Source organism: Heterodontus francisci, chromosome 26, assembly GCF_036365525.1.
Source record: "Heterodontus francisci isolate sHetFra1 chromosome 26, sHetFra1.hap1, whole genome shotgun sequence".
NCBI classification, from domain to species: domain Eukaryota; kingdom Metazoa; phylum Chordata; class Chondrichthyes; order Heterodontiformes; family Heterodontidae; genus Heterodontus; species Heterodontus francisci.
Genome location: NC_090396.1, coordinates 28,199,916 through 28,214,385, shown reverse-complemented (window position 1 = coordinate 28,214,385; position 14,470 = coordinate 28,199,916).

Genomic DNA, 14,470 nt, shown 5'->3' with positions numbered 1-14,470 from the left:
GATGGCTGCCACAGACACAATGGGCTGAAGGGCCTGTTCTGTGCTGTATAACTCTATGACTCTAATGTTGTCTTTTCTGTGACCCCCTCCTCCATGGTTTTCTGGCATTTATGCTATGTCTGCTACAATTTGGAATTCTCTATATACATTTTTCCTCATGTACAACACCAAAGTCATCTTCCATGTGAACTGAAGCAAGACCTGTACACAAAATACAGCAAAAATTGGCATTTTTATAGCACATTCAGAAAGGCATGACAGAAAAATGCAGACTGAGCCATTGAAATAAATGTTTTGACGGATGCTTAAAAGTTTGGTCAAATTGATAGATTTTAATGAAGATCTTAAAGGAGGAGAGGGAAGTGGAAAGGTGGAGTGTTGAGGAAATAACTGAAGCATTGGCTACTACTAATGGGGTGACGGTCGGGGTGAAATGTAAGAGACCAGAGTCAAAGGTTGCAGGAACTTCCGGAAACATGCCAAAGTTGACACATGACCACTTTCGGGGTTCCACTCCGGACTTTCTGTTCGGGTTTACTCCCTTAGCCTTGGTCTCTCCCGAGACGCCCACAAGGCAGTGGGGCTGTTAGGGCCCCTACACAGGGGTAGGTGGATGCCGGTGGGAAGAGGTGGGGGGAAGTGGGCGCGGGGAGGAGGGGGTGCAAGGAGGAGGGGTGCAGTGGGAAGGGGTGGAGGGAAGGGGGTGCGAGGGGGAGCTGGGAAGGGGGCTGCAGGGGGTAGGGGAGAGGGGTGCAGGGGAAGGGAGTGCGAGGGGAAGATGGAGCGAGTGGGGAGCTGGGAAGGGGGTGCGAGGGGGGTGGGGGGAGGGGGTGCAGGCAACAAAACACCTCAGCAGCTCCCACCATCGTCCCCCCCACAATGATGCACCGCCACTGGGATCGGGACCCGGGAGCCGAGCTGGAGCCGCGGGGAAGGCCCGCGAGGAAACCGAAGGCGGTCATGTGTCACCTTTGGCATGTTTCCAGCAGTTCCTGCAGCCATACCGGTGCCAAATGTCGTGCTCTGCACTCCTTAGACCCCACCAGCATGGCTGAGAGGGGGGCTTTGACGCTTGGGCAACTCACAACCTCCATACATCCGCCCAGGCATGCGCCATGGAGAGGTCACTCCATAGTCGCCTCACAGCAACCAAATGAACACGGAAGGCAGCAGTTACGGGTTATAAGTCCAGCTAAATTGGGTAGAAATTGGGTAGACATTGGACGCCACGGGTTGCCTTTGTCGGTGGGAGAGGTCATCGCATCTCACTGGACAGCTACCGCCCGCCTCAAACCGGGCAGCCCCCGGTCAGTAAGGTTCTGTCCCGCCACAGTCCACCTGCTTCAAAGGGTGCTTGGAGCGCAGGGTCATTGCCCGACAAGTGGACTGCAACACCACACCAAACAGCACGACCAAAAAAGGAAAAAAGGTACCAGCCCCTCGATTTGCAAGCTGGAACGTCAGAACTATGTGTCCTGGCCTGTCGGAAGACCTTACACAAATCAACGATTCTCGGAAGACCGACATCATTAACCACGAGCTCAGTAGACTCAATGTGGACATTGCAGCACTTCAGGAGACATGCCTCCCTGCGAGCGGATCTCTAAGAGAGCAAGACTACACCACCTTCTGGCAGGGTAGGGATCCTGAAGAACCAAGACAGCATGGAGTTGGCTTCGCCATCAGAAACTCTTTGCTCAGCATGATAGAGCCACGCTCAAATGGCTCTGAACGCATATTGTCCATCCGTCTGTTCACCGCCTCTGGTCTGATACACGTACTCAGCATCTATGCTCCAACACTCTGCTCCCCACCTGAAGCTAAAGACCAGTTCTACGAGGAACTCCATAAGATCATTAGTAGCATCCCCAACACCGAACACCTGTTCCTGCTGGGGGACTTTAATGCCAACGTTGGGGCCGACCATTACTCATGGCCCTCCTACCTTGGGCGCTATGGCACTGGTAGGATGAATGAGAATGGTCAGAGACTGCTTGAGTTATGTACCTATCATAACCTCTGCATCACCAACTCATTCTTTCACACTAAACCCTGTCACCAGGTTTCTTGGAGGCACCCAAGATCATGCCATTGGCACCAGCTGGACCTCATCGTCACAAGGCGAGTTTCTCTAAACAGCGTTCAAATCACACGCAGCTTCCACAGTGCAGACTGCGACACCGACCACTCCCTGGTGTGCAGCAAGGTTAGCCTCAAACCAAAGAAGCTGCATCACTCCAAGCAGATGGGCCGCCCGTGCATCAACACTAGCAGAATTTCTCATCCACAGCTGTTACGTAAGTTTCTAAATTCACTCGAAAAAGCCCTTCAAAACACTCCAACAGGGGATGCTGAGACCAAGTGGGCCCACATCTCTGACTCAGCAATGACCACCTATGGCAAACGTGTGAAGCGGAATGCAGACTGGTTTCAATCTCACATTGAAGAGCTGGAACCTGTCATAGCCGTTAAGCGCATTGCACTGCTGAACTACAAGAAAGCCCCCAGCAAGTTAACATCCGCAGCACTTAAAGCAGCCAGAAGCACTGTACAAAGAACAGCCAGGCGCTGCGCAAATGACTACTGGCAACAACTATGCAGTCATATTCAGCTGGCCTCTGACACCGGAAATATCAGAGGAATGTATGCTGGCATTAAGAGGGCTTTTGGGCCAACCATCATGATGATTGCCCCCCTCAAATCTAAATCAGGGGACACAATCACTGACCAACGCAAGCAAATGGACCGCTGGGTGGAACACAACCTAAAATTGTACTCCAGGGAAAATGTTGTCACTGAGACCGCCCTCAATGCAGCCCAGTCTCTGCCAGTCATGGATGAGCTGGACGTACAGCCAACAAAATCGGAACTCAGTGATGCCATTGATTCTCTAGCCAGCGGAAAAGCCCTTGGGAAGGACCCCTGAAATCATCAAGAGTGCCAAGCCTGCTATACTTTCAGCACTGTACGAACTGCTTTGCCTGTGCTGGGACGGGGGAGCAGTACCACAGGACATGCGCGATGCCAATATCATCACCCTCTATAAGAACAAGTGTGACCGCGGTGACTGCAACAACTACCGTGGAATCTCCCTGCTCAGCATAGTGGGGAAAGTCTTTGCTCAAGTCGCTTTAAACAGGCTCCAGAAGCTGGCTGAGCGTGTCTACCCTGAGGCACAGTGTGGCTTTCGAGCAGAGAGATCCACCATTGACATGCTGTTCTCCCTTCGACAGCTACAGGAGAAATGCCGTGAACAACAGATGCCCCTCTACGTTGCTTTCATAGATCTCACCAAAGCCTTTGACCTTGTCAGCAGACGTGGTCTCTTCAGACTACTAGAAAAGATTGGATGCCCACCAAAGCTACTAAGTATCATCACCTCATTCCATGACAATATGAAAGGCATAATTCAGCATAGCGGCACCTCATCAGACCCCTTTCCTATTCTGAGTGGCGTGAAACAGGGCTGTGTTCTCGCTCCTACACTGTTTTGGATTTTCTTCTCCCTGCTGCTCTCTCATGCGTTCAAGTCTTCAGAAGAAGGAATTTTCCTCCACACAAGATCAGGTGGCAGGTTGTTCAACCTTGCCCGTCTAAGAGCGAAGACCAAAGTACGGAAAGTCCCCATCAGGGATCTCCTCTTTGCAGCCGATGCTGCATTAACATCTCACACTGAAGAGTGTCTGCAGAGACTCATCGACAGGTTTGCGGCTGCCTGCACCGAATTGGGCCTAACCATCAGCCTCAAGAAAACGAACATCATGGGACAGGACGTCACAAATGTCCCATCCATCAATATCGGCGACCACACTCTGGAAGTGGTTCAAGAGTTCACCTACCTAGGCTCAACTATCACCAGTAACCTGTCTCTCGATGCAGAAATCAACAAGCGCATGGGAAAGACTTCCACTGCTATGTCCAGACTTGCCAAGAGAGTGTGGGAAAATGGCACACTGACACAGAATACAAAAGGCCAAGTGTATCAAGCCTGTGTCCTCAGTACCTTGCTCTACGGCAGCGAGGCCTGGACAACGTAGGTCAGCCAAGAGCGACGTCTCAATTCATTCCATCTTTGCTGCCTCCGGAGAATCCTTGGCATCAGGTGTCAGGACTGTATCACCAACACTGAAGTCCTCGAGGCGGCCAACATCCCCAGCATATACACCCTACTAAGCCAGCGGCACTTGAGATGGCTTGGCCATGTGAGCCGCATGGAAGATGGCAGGATCCCCAAGGACACATTGTACAGCGAGCTCGTCACTGGTATCAGACCCACCGGCCGTCCTTGTCTCCGTTTTAAAGACGTCTGCAAATGCGACATGAAGTCCTGTGACATTGATCACAAATCGTGGGAGTCAGTTGCCAGCGATCGCCAGAGCTGGCGGGAAACCATAAAGGCGGGGCTAAAGTGTGGCGAGTCGAAGAGACTGAGCAGTTGGCAGGAAAAAAGTCAGAAGTGCAAGGAGAGAGCCAACTGCGTAACAGCCCTGTCAATCAATTTTATCTGCAGCACCTGTGGAAGAGTCTGCCACTCTAGAATTGGCCTTTATAGCCACTCCAGGCGCTGCTTCACAAACCACTGACCACCTCCAGGCGCTTACCCATTGTCTCTCGAGACAAGGAGGCCAAAGATGAAGATGATGAAATGAGAGTCAAAGGAATAGAGAGTTCTGAGATTGGAGGAGCATTGTAGCACTGGAGGAGGTTACAGAAATTGGAAGGGGTAAGACAATGGAGGGATTTAAACACAAGGACAAGAGTCAAAATTTTTGGCACTGTCGGCTCAAGGTAAATTTTGGTCAGTGAGATCAGGGGTGATGGGTGAGCAGGACTTGTAGGATACCGACAGCAACACTTTGGTTATGCTGAAGTTTAGGGAGGGTGCAGGATGGAAGGCTGACCAAGAGAGCATTGGGATTATTGAGTCTAAAGATGACAAAGGCATAGTTGAGGGTTTCAGGAGCAGATGGGTGGAGGTTGAGGTGGAGCATCATTATGGCGCTGGAGAGGATATTGGTTTGGTAGCTCATCTCAGAATCGTATAAGATACCAAGGTTATAAACAATTTGGTTTAACGTGAGACAGTGGCCTGGGAGGGGAATGGGGTCAACAGTGAGGGTAGAGGGTTTGTGGAAAGTTTGTGAAATAAATTTAGCCTCATCCAAGACTGGAAATTGAATAAGCAGACTAACAGCACAGGGGCCGTGTAGGGGTTCAGTTCTAACTCTTGTCCACCTCTTTGGGGGAGGGAGCTCCGCCACATGGGGAAGTCACCCAGTAAAATGAGACACTTCCTAATCTCTCCGTAGCCAGGTAACACTCCTGTTTATGACCTGTGCCTAGGATACAAGTCTTGGGTATAAAACTGAATATTTCACTGGAGTTCCACTTGTTGGCTGCCTGGTGAAGAAGTAATTCACCAAGAAACCCCAGTTATATCTCTTTATAACCATAGAAGTTTACAGTATGGAAAGATGCCATTCAGCCTAACATACCTGTGCCAGCTCTTTGCCAGAGCAATCCATAGCTAATCCCACTGCACCACTTTGTTTCCAAGGCTCCATATCTTTTATTTATTTATTTAGAGATACAGCACTGAAATAGGCCCTTCGGCCCACCGAGTCTGTGCCGACCATCAACCACCCATTTATACTAATCCTACACTAATCCCATATTACTACCACATCCCCACCTGTCCCTATATTCCCCTACCACCTACCTATACTAGGGCAATTTATAATGGCCAATTTACCTATCAACCTGCAAGTCTTTGGTGATGGGAGGAAACCGGAGTACCCGGCGAAAACCCACGCAGACACAGGGAGAACTTGCAAACTCCACACAGGCAGTACCCAGAATTGAACCCGGGTCGCTGGAGCTGTGAGGCTGCGGTGCTAACCACTGCGCCACTGTGTTGCCCTCTGCTTCAAATATGTATTCAATTTTCCCTTAAAAGATGCAATGGCTCTGTTTCAACTACTTGCGATAAAGCATTTTATGCTACAATCTGTTGTGTATTGAAACTTCTAACCTTTCTCCTCATGTCAAGTGACAATTTTAAAATTGATTAAACCTTGTCACTGGCTCTCAAACCAGAGGAAATAGTCTTTCTCCATTCACTCTATCAAAACCCTCATAGTGTTAAAAAACCTTTATGAAATCTGCTCTTGTCATCCTCTGCTCCACTGGAAATTATCCAAGTATATGAAGTCTCACCCAAATGCTGTTGCTACTCACTGCATCCCCTTTGATGGAGAAATTGGACATGGGTAGGTTCCACAGGTGACAGTTATTGTCCACTACTAAAACTGATTATCTGGTCATCATCACATTGCTCTTTATGGGAGCTTGCTGTGTGCAAACTGGTTGATGGGGTTCCCACGGCTGGAAATTTACATTGAGCAGGAGGCTCTGCCCACTGGCCAAAAAGTCGTGGGCAAGCCTGTCTCCACCAGGCCTGGGAGCTATGCTATGATTTTACATGGCCCAGGCCTTTAATTGGCCCCAGATGGGACTTTTGCCCCTCTGAGGCAGGAAGTCCCACCTCCAAGTGAAGCTGGCCAATCAGCAGGCTGGCAGCTCTCAGTCCCAGCACTCAGGGAAAGGAGCAAGAGGGCGCTGGCCCAGGAAGAAAGTTAAGTGTGTGGGGCCTTGCTGGGGACAATTGGCCAGGCCCTGGTGAAGCTAGGGCATGGGGTGGTGGGGAGGATGGAAGTGGTGGGTGAGGAATGTAGAGGCAGGTTGGCTGTGGGGGGCCCTCCTTGGGACAGGAGGCCCGATCAGGAGAGCCCCCTCCAAGCCCGCAAGGAGGCTGCCAGATTTTACTGAACAGCCTCCTGGGGGTCCTGAGCCGCCCGTCCGCCATTGGTAATATACTGGTGATGGCAGGAAGAGGCCCTTAAGTGGCAGTTAATTGGCCACTTAAGGGCCTTAATTGGCCTGGGGCGGGCGGGCTATTTCTCACCGCTACTGCCCATCGTAAAATTGCAGCGGCAGCGGGAAGGCGACGGGAACGGCCCTCCCCCACCTCCCACTCAATTTTACGACATGCCCCGCCTCCAGCCCACTCGTGCGGGAGGGTGTAAAATTCCAGCCTATATTACCACAGCGACTACACTTCAAAAAGTACTTCATTGGCTATAAAGTGCTTTGGGACATCCTGAGATCATGAGAGGTGCTTTATAAATGCAAGGTCTTTCCTTTCTTCACCAGGTGGTCATTATTCAGTTGTTCATCTTGATTGAGCTTGACCCTGATCTCACGCAAAAACCAACACTTGAAATATTAACTTACCTTGCAAGATGCTAATGAACTGGATGTATATTTTCAGCATCTTCTGTCAGACTCCTGGATTTTATTCTGGCGACGATTGGAAAGTGGGAGGAGAACACACCTTGGACCCCTGTCAGACCTCTATTGCAATTTAACAGCGGGCAGCCAATGAACTGCCCACCATCGGGTGTGCCGTTCCTTTAAGAGATGAGCTGCTGCCTCCAGAGCCGACAGCCAATCGGAGGGCAAGTTGCTCTGCAGTACCTGCAGCACCACTGGGTGTTGTGGCCACTGCCACTACTGCAGGAGGCCTGGGATAGGTGAGAGGCGTTGGGGTTGTCAGGGCCAATCGGGAAGGCTCGGTGACATAGTGGAGGGTGGCATGGTTGCTGAGGGTGGAGGGTTCTTCCAGTGGGTGGGCAGCCACCACCACTGGGGGGCACTCTGGGGGCCATCGGTTTCCCCCAAAGGAGGGAAATAACCCCCCTGCCCACCGACCCTATGAGGAGGCCGCCATGTGTCACCTGGCTGCATCTCCAAGCAGTGGTGGGCCCCTCCATCTGCCACAAAATTGGAGTGGAGACGGGAAGATGCCCTTAAGTAGCCATGAATTGGCCTGGGGCAGAAAGGCCATCCTTGGCTTTCCTACCCGGACAAAATGGCAGGGAGCCCAGACAACATCGGGAATGTCACTCCTTGCCATTTTGTTTGCCCCTCTGCGTTTCCATTCCTGTCTCCAAGGCTGGCATAAAATCCTTCCCACAATTGACTTTTATTTCTTGATTTATTCTATTCTTTTCAAGTTTGATAGTGTCCTGTACCATGTACTTTGGGCCTTCTCAATGTTTAAAAAGTAAAGAAAAAATCAAAGCATAGAGAATTAAAAACAAAAGAAATTAAAATGCTACTTCAAACTTATATGCATTTATATGCCTTGAAATTATTTAATGTATGATTCCTGTGTCAGCATTATTGCTATATCTACATTTATAAAATAACTTTTTGCATATTTGTAGTTATTGAAATTTACTGTGTTGATATACTTATGGTTTGTTTTTTTGATCAATTCTTTTGTCATTTGCTATTGAACTTTGTACAGAATGATAGCAGCAGTGTGAAAACTTGGTCACATTAATTATGCTTCTTATAATAGTCCCTATAAAATTGAATTTTTACACACCTCAAAGAAGCATTATCGAAATCATATTATGACACAGTTACCATTGAGGAATGGAGGTTGAGGTACATTCAGACTTTGGTATAAATCTCAGACAGATCAAAATTTGGATTGAAGTATTTTCCCTAGTTCTTGTGATATTTTTGCAGATATTTTCTATTTTCCATGAGCTTAGTCACTTAACCAGATGACTGAACAGCCTTTGAACTTAGCAATATTTAATTTCCATGAATGTGTCACTAAGACAGTAGGTGTTGACAATTGAAGAACAAGGCATGCTAAGATGAAGAACTCAACACAATTTTATAAATGATAGAGAGAAGGAACATGTATTTATATGGCATCTAACAAATCTCACAAACACCCCATAGCATTTCATACAAAATGAATTAATTTGAAATGCCATCAATATTATTTTTTTGTCAAATGCAGTAGCCATTTGTACAAACATCAATGAGATCAGTGACCAATGAGCTTGGACCCACAGCCTTCCAACTCAGTGGTGAGAATGTTACTGATTGTGACATAAGAACTGAGAGATGAAAGTGATTGGGATCAAAAGATCAAAATGAAAGAAGTGTATTAAAAAAAAAGTAATGAAAAACCTTGCAGTAATTAGATAATTTTTCAAATATATCAATTACAAGCACATTTCTGTTAGTTAGCTGTTTGACCTTTAGCTCACTGGCAGCACCAAGGAATTCTTTGCTTCCCTGGCAGGCAAAGCACTTTATTAAAAAAAAGCTTTCAGTTGACACACTATGACATTGAAACAGAACATAATGCTACAGTATTAATGTTGTTCAGGCATCAGTAGTTTTATTGATATAATGTGAATAATACTAATAAAATAATTCATTTAACAATTTTTTAAAAAACACAATTTCTAAGGAAATTATTCGATTTAACTTTCTCCCCCTCATTCCTTTGGCTCTATTCTTTAAATTTCTAATCCTTGGTTGGAACTTTTTATTACAAATTTCTAATCCTTGGTTTGGATTTTTTATTACAAATTTTACATTTTTTTTTACCTATTTATTTTACATTAAAACAGTTTCCCACCTTCTCACCCTCTAGCAGAAACCTGGGACCTGCATCTCTTTAAATTAGACCTTGTCTGACTGAAATATGGTTCTAAAGACTAGTCTGAGATCAGTCGGGAGATGGAACACCATAGGTGAATGCTGTTACATCACTTAAATGACCAGTCAACTCAGTATGAAAACTGAAGCAACATTCTGGATTCTCCAGCCTTACATGACAATGGGGCTGAATATTTCCATCCCCCATCCTCACTCCACAGCCCACCTCACTTCAGTGCAAGTTAGGTGTCATGTTGAGCTGTTTTAAGTATTCTGACTGCTGAGTACCAGCTGGGAGTCCACACGCCCTTGAAATTGGGGCAGGATAGTTGTAAATTGATGCAGGCCCTAAAGGCCTGTAGCAGTGTTAATCGACAGTGAGCTTGCTGGCTGCTGTCAGAAACAGCAATCAAAAGGTAGCCAGATCAGCAGTGCAATCCTGCTGCACTGAAAGTACTTATCTTCTTGAAGATCCCGGAGGATTGCTGGCTGCTCCTAATGAGGCCAGCCCACAACCTCCAAGGCCCAGTTTCCTTGGGTATTCTTCACTGGCCAAACAATTAAAAAAAAATAACATTGGGGGATGTTTGTGATATCACTCCCATGTCACTTACACAAGATTTAAATGCTCTGTCTCTTTCATTTGGCTTCTTCCTGCACATACAGGAAATGTCCCAAGAAATGTATGTGAAACACATCCCAGCACTACAGAAACTGGTGCACAAGACGTCAAGGTGAGGAAAACTGGTTCCAGCCTGTTGGCGATTGAACTGTACTATCTTCCATTGGCAGCTAAAGATTTTATTCATCGGAAAACACATATTTCATAACAACATGATTAAATTTACCCACTGAATTACCTTTTGTGTTTCTAAGACTTTCTCTCAACTTTGCATTTTATGCTGAAGTTCTTTCTCTCTCAAATGCCTGGGCTTAAATTTGATGTCCAACCCCCACATCTCACTATACCCATGCCTAGAAGAGTTGACGAGCTACTAATCACAACTGTGCATTCTGAATTTTGCAGAATTTTTCCATATGAAATTAATGCTTTTTGAGCATGTAGAGATTTCAGTTTCTTGGCATGGATCAGTAGGTTTCTGAACTGAAGTATAGGGTGTTTCCTTTCCTGTTGTGAGGATCTGTGAGTTCCTTTGCTTTTTCCTTAACGACTTGGAAATAAACTGGAGACTGAGCTCTCACGGCACTGTTTCACATAAATTTCACTTTTAATATATTAACAATGATCCATTATCGACCTCCCACTCACTGGAAATGGGATGGTTGCACTCCGAAAATGGTGGGGAACGATTATTGCCATGTCACAGTGGCTGCCACAACCTTTCTTCTGAGCAGCTGGAGTACCCGTCTGAGTTAAGTAAGCCCAAAGAAACTGCAAATTGGGGTACTACTATGTACATAGGATGCGGTTTGCCATTTTAGGACATTATTGGGAAGAATATGTGATGCATATGTTCTGTGCAGGAGCCTATAGGTAGTTTATGTTTATTTTTGTGTTTATGGGAGAGCATGTGTTTTTCTCTATGCTCTGCAAAATCAGCCTGGTATGCTGTTACTCTGGGTACCGCACCATCTAAATTGGTCTCCCCGCACCCCATGGACTTACCATTTTATGGTTTGAAGGTCTGCTGGGCCGCCTAATATGGCAGTGACCCAGGACCATTAGGCTTTCTTGGGATGCTTAATTTCCACCTGCAGCCTGCCAATCGAATTCCAATGAGGTCCAGCCTTTTAATTGGACTGGGCCTCCCATCCTTTGTTGCCACACCTTCATCTCCACTCCCAAAATCCTCTGATCCCAGGATCATCCACCAATGCCCTTACATTCCCAGAACCTATTTCCTAGTGATCCCAGAACCTGCTTGAGTCCTCAGAATCTTCCTCTGGAGTGTTTCTAGACCCCAGCGACCAACTTCGAATGATTTCAGCCCTAGGACCTCCCATAGGGCCCCTCACCAGCGATATTTAAAGGGATATTGCAGGTTAATTGTTGGTTTCTCATTTCCTGCTATGCCAACTTTTGGACTTTTTTTTTGATGTATTTCATTACTCTAGAAAGCTCAATTTGTCTAAAGAGAGCAAAAACATACCTTGCACATTTGTTGGCTGCCTCACAAGATAATTTGGCTGCCGTCATGGGTGGTAACGTCTTCAAATGAGCTGGAGAATGAAGGGAAGCAGCAAGGAAGAGAGCAAAGAGCAGGAGAAGCTGCCACAAGAAGGAGGACATGGAGTGCACTGCACAGGTGACCACACTTATAGCAGGTATTTAGGCAGCACTTCCCTTAGCTTAACTTTACTCAGGAGCAATGTCTCAGGCACCTTCACTGGACCAAGAGACTGTCACCAAGCTATGCCACTGCCTCCATCCACAATTCAAGCCTCAAACCAGGACATGGACATCACTGCCTGTGCATGACAAGGTCATTGTGGACATTAACTTTGATGCCATGGGATTTGTTCAGGCTACAATAGGTGAAAGAAGCAACATCTCTCAGTTTGCAGTCAGATCAATGTGTCAGGGATGTCACCAAGGCTCATTACACCAAAGGAAATAGATACATCTCCTCCACTATGGACAGAGCAAAGCAGGAGCAAGCCGTAGGCTTCATTCGCATGTCAGGCTTCCCAAGTGGTATAGTGCCATAGACTACATACACATTACCATGCATGCTCCCTAATACCAGCCAGGCATCTTTATCAATTAAAAGGTAGTTCACTTCCTCAACATCCATTTGGTTTGAGTCCACAGGTAACACATCATTCATGCTTGTGCTGACTGTCCTGGCAGCACTCTCAACCTTTTAGTCCTGCACTAGTCCTCGTGTCACCTTTATTCCAATCAGGCTGTCAAATTACAGACTGGCTATTGGACGATAAGAGACATTCCCTCTGGCTATGGCTCATAATCATTGTTGTCTCTTGTTGCGATATTATCATCAGAGTTCACTGCCTTTTTGTTCACATCTGTTTTTTTCACTGATATTGTATGTAGACTGTTTGTTATTGCACTGAATAAGTGTCAATTGCTTGTTTAAATTTTTCCTGTGCTTCTTTCTGTTTGCATCAGGATTGGTATCAATCCATCAGAAAATTGTTCCAGATTCCTGATCCACCTCCACTTCACTGGTGCAGCTTCAGGGCAGGGAGGAGTTGGCGGTGGGGTAAGAATTGGGACAGATTATTCTTATCCAAACAGCTGATCTCTGATCTCTCTGTCTGCTGCCATCATTCCTTCCTCCAGGAGACCACCACTCATATGCCCAGGAACATGTGGGTCAGGATCCTCCAGTTCCATGGGCATCTTGTCTGCCATGTCAAAGGAGAGCCCTACATGTAGAGCGAAATTGTGCAGTAAAGATACCTGTAATCTTTGCAACTTTATCATAGGCATACTGTAGGATCCTCCTTGGCCTGTCCAAGCACCGTACGTATGCTTGAAGCTCCCCAAAGGTCCACTCTATTATCTGCAGAACACTGTGTCTTTAAGATTCTTTTCCTGTTCTGTGTTGTTGGTGATGCAGAATGGTATCATCAGCCAAGACTTCAGTGGGTAGGCCTTGTCAGCCAGGATCCATCCAATTCCTTCTCCCTCCCTGTTGATTAAGTCATGGAAGGACAGAGGCATCATGTGTGCTTCCCTGATGCTCTATGTTGACCTGTAGAATCCTCAATTCAGCCCCGCAGACAATTAGCACATTTAATGAGCGGTAACCTTGCTGTTGATAAAAGTGACAAGTTCCTAAATGGAGCCTTCAGCGGCACATGGGTCCTTGAACTGCGGGGAAGCCCAACATTCTATGGAAGTTGATGGACCTGTCCCTTTGCTGCGCTGGGGACATGCCGTATTTAATTAAATTGAATGTCCTTCAGAAAAGCATCTGTCATTTATTGAATTCAGGTCCTCACAGCTCCTTGGCTGATATCACAGAGGTCTGCAGTGTTTACCTGGAAGGAACCCAAGACATAGAAGTTGAGGGCTTTCATCACCTTCATTGTTACTGACGAGGCCCGTGGTAGGTAAACCACAGCTTCAGGTCTTCATGGAGCATATCAGAGGTGGTCAATTTCTTCCTTGGCTAAGTAAACATAGAACATAGAAACATAGGAAAAGTTAAGGCACAGAAGGAGGCCATTCAGCGTACCATATCCTTGCTGGCTGAAAAAGAGTCATCCAGCCTAATCCTGTCTTCTAGCTCTTGGTTCATAGCCCTTTAGGTTATGGCACCTCAAGTGCATATCCAAGTATTCTTAAATGCAATGAGGGAATCTGCCTCTACCATCCTTTACAGGCAGTGAGTTCCAGACCCCACCACTCTTTGGGTGAAAGAATTACTCCTCAACTTCTCTGTAACCGTCCTACGAATTATTTTACATTTATGCCTCCTTGTTATTGATCTCTCTGCTAATGGAAATAGATCCTTCCTGTCTCCACTATCTAGGACCCTTATAATTTTATACAACTCAAATAAATCTCCTCTCAACCTCTTTTGTACCAAAGAAAACAACTCCAGCCTATCCAATCTTTCCTCATAGCTAGAATTCTCCATTCTTGGCATCCTTGTTAACCTCCTCTGTACCCTCTCTCGTGTGATCACATCCTTCCTGTAATGCAGTGACCAGAACTGTATGCAGTCCTCTAGCTGCAGTCTCACCAGTGTTTTATGTAGTTCTAGGATAACCTCCCTGCTCTTATATTCTCTGCCTCGGTCAATAAAGGAAAGTATCCCGTACACCTGCTTGACCACCTTATCTACCTGTCCTGCTACTTTCAGGGATCTGTGGATATGTTGAGGTGGTGGCCACCGACTGAAAAATCGGGGGTAAGCCCATCTCCAACGGGTCTGGAAGCCATGCTGCTATTTTGCGTTGCCCTTGCCTTTACTTGTTCTCGGTTGGGACTTCCACCCCTCTGAGG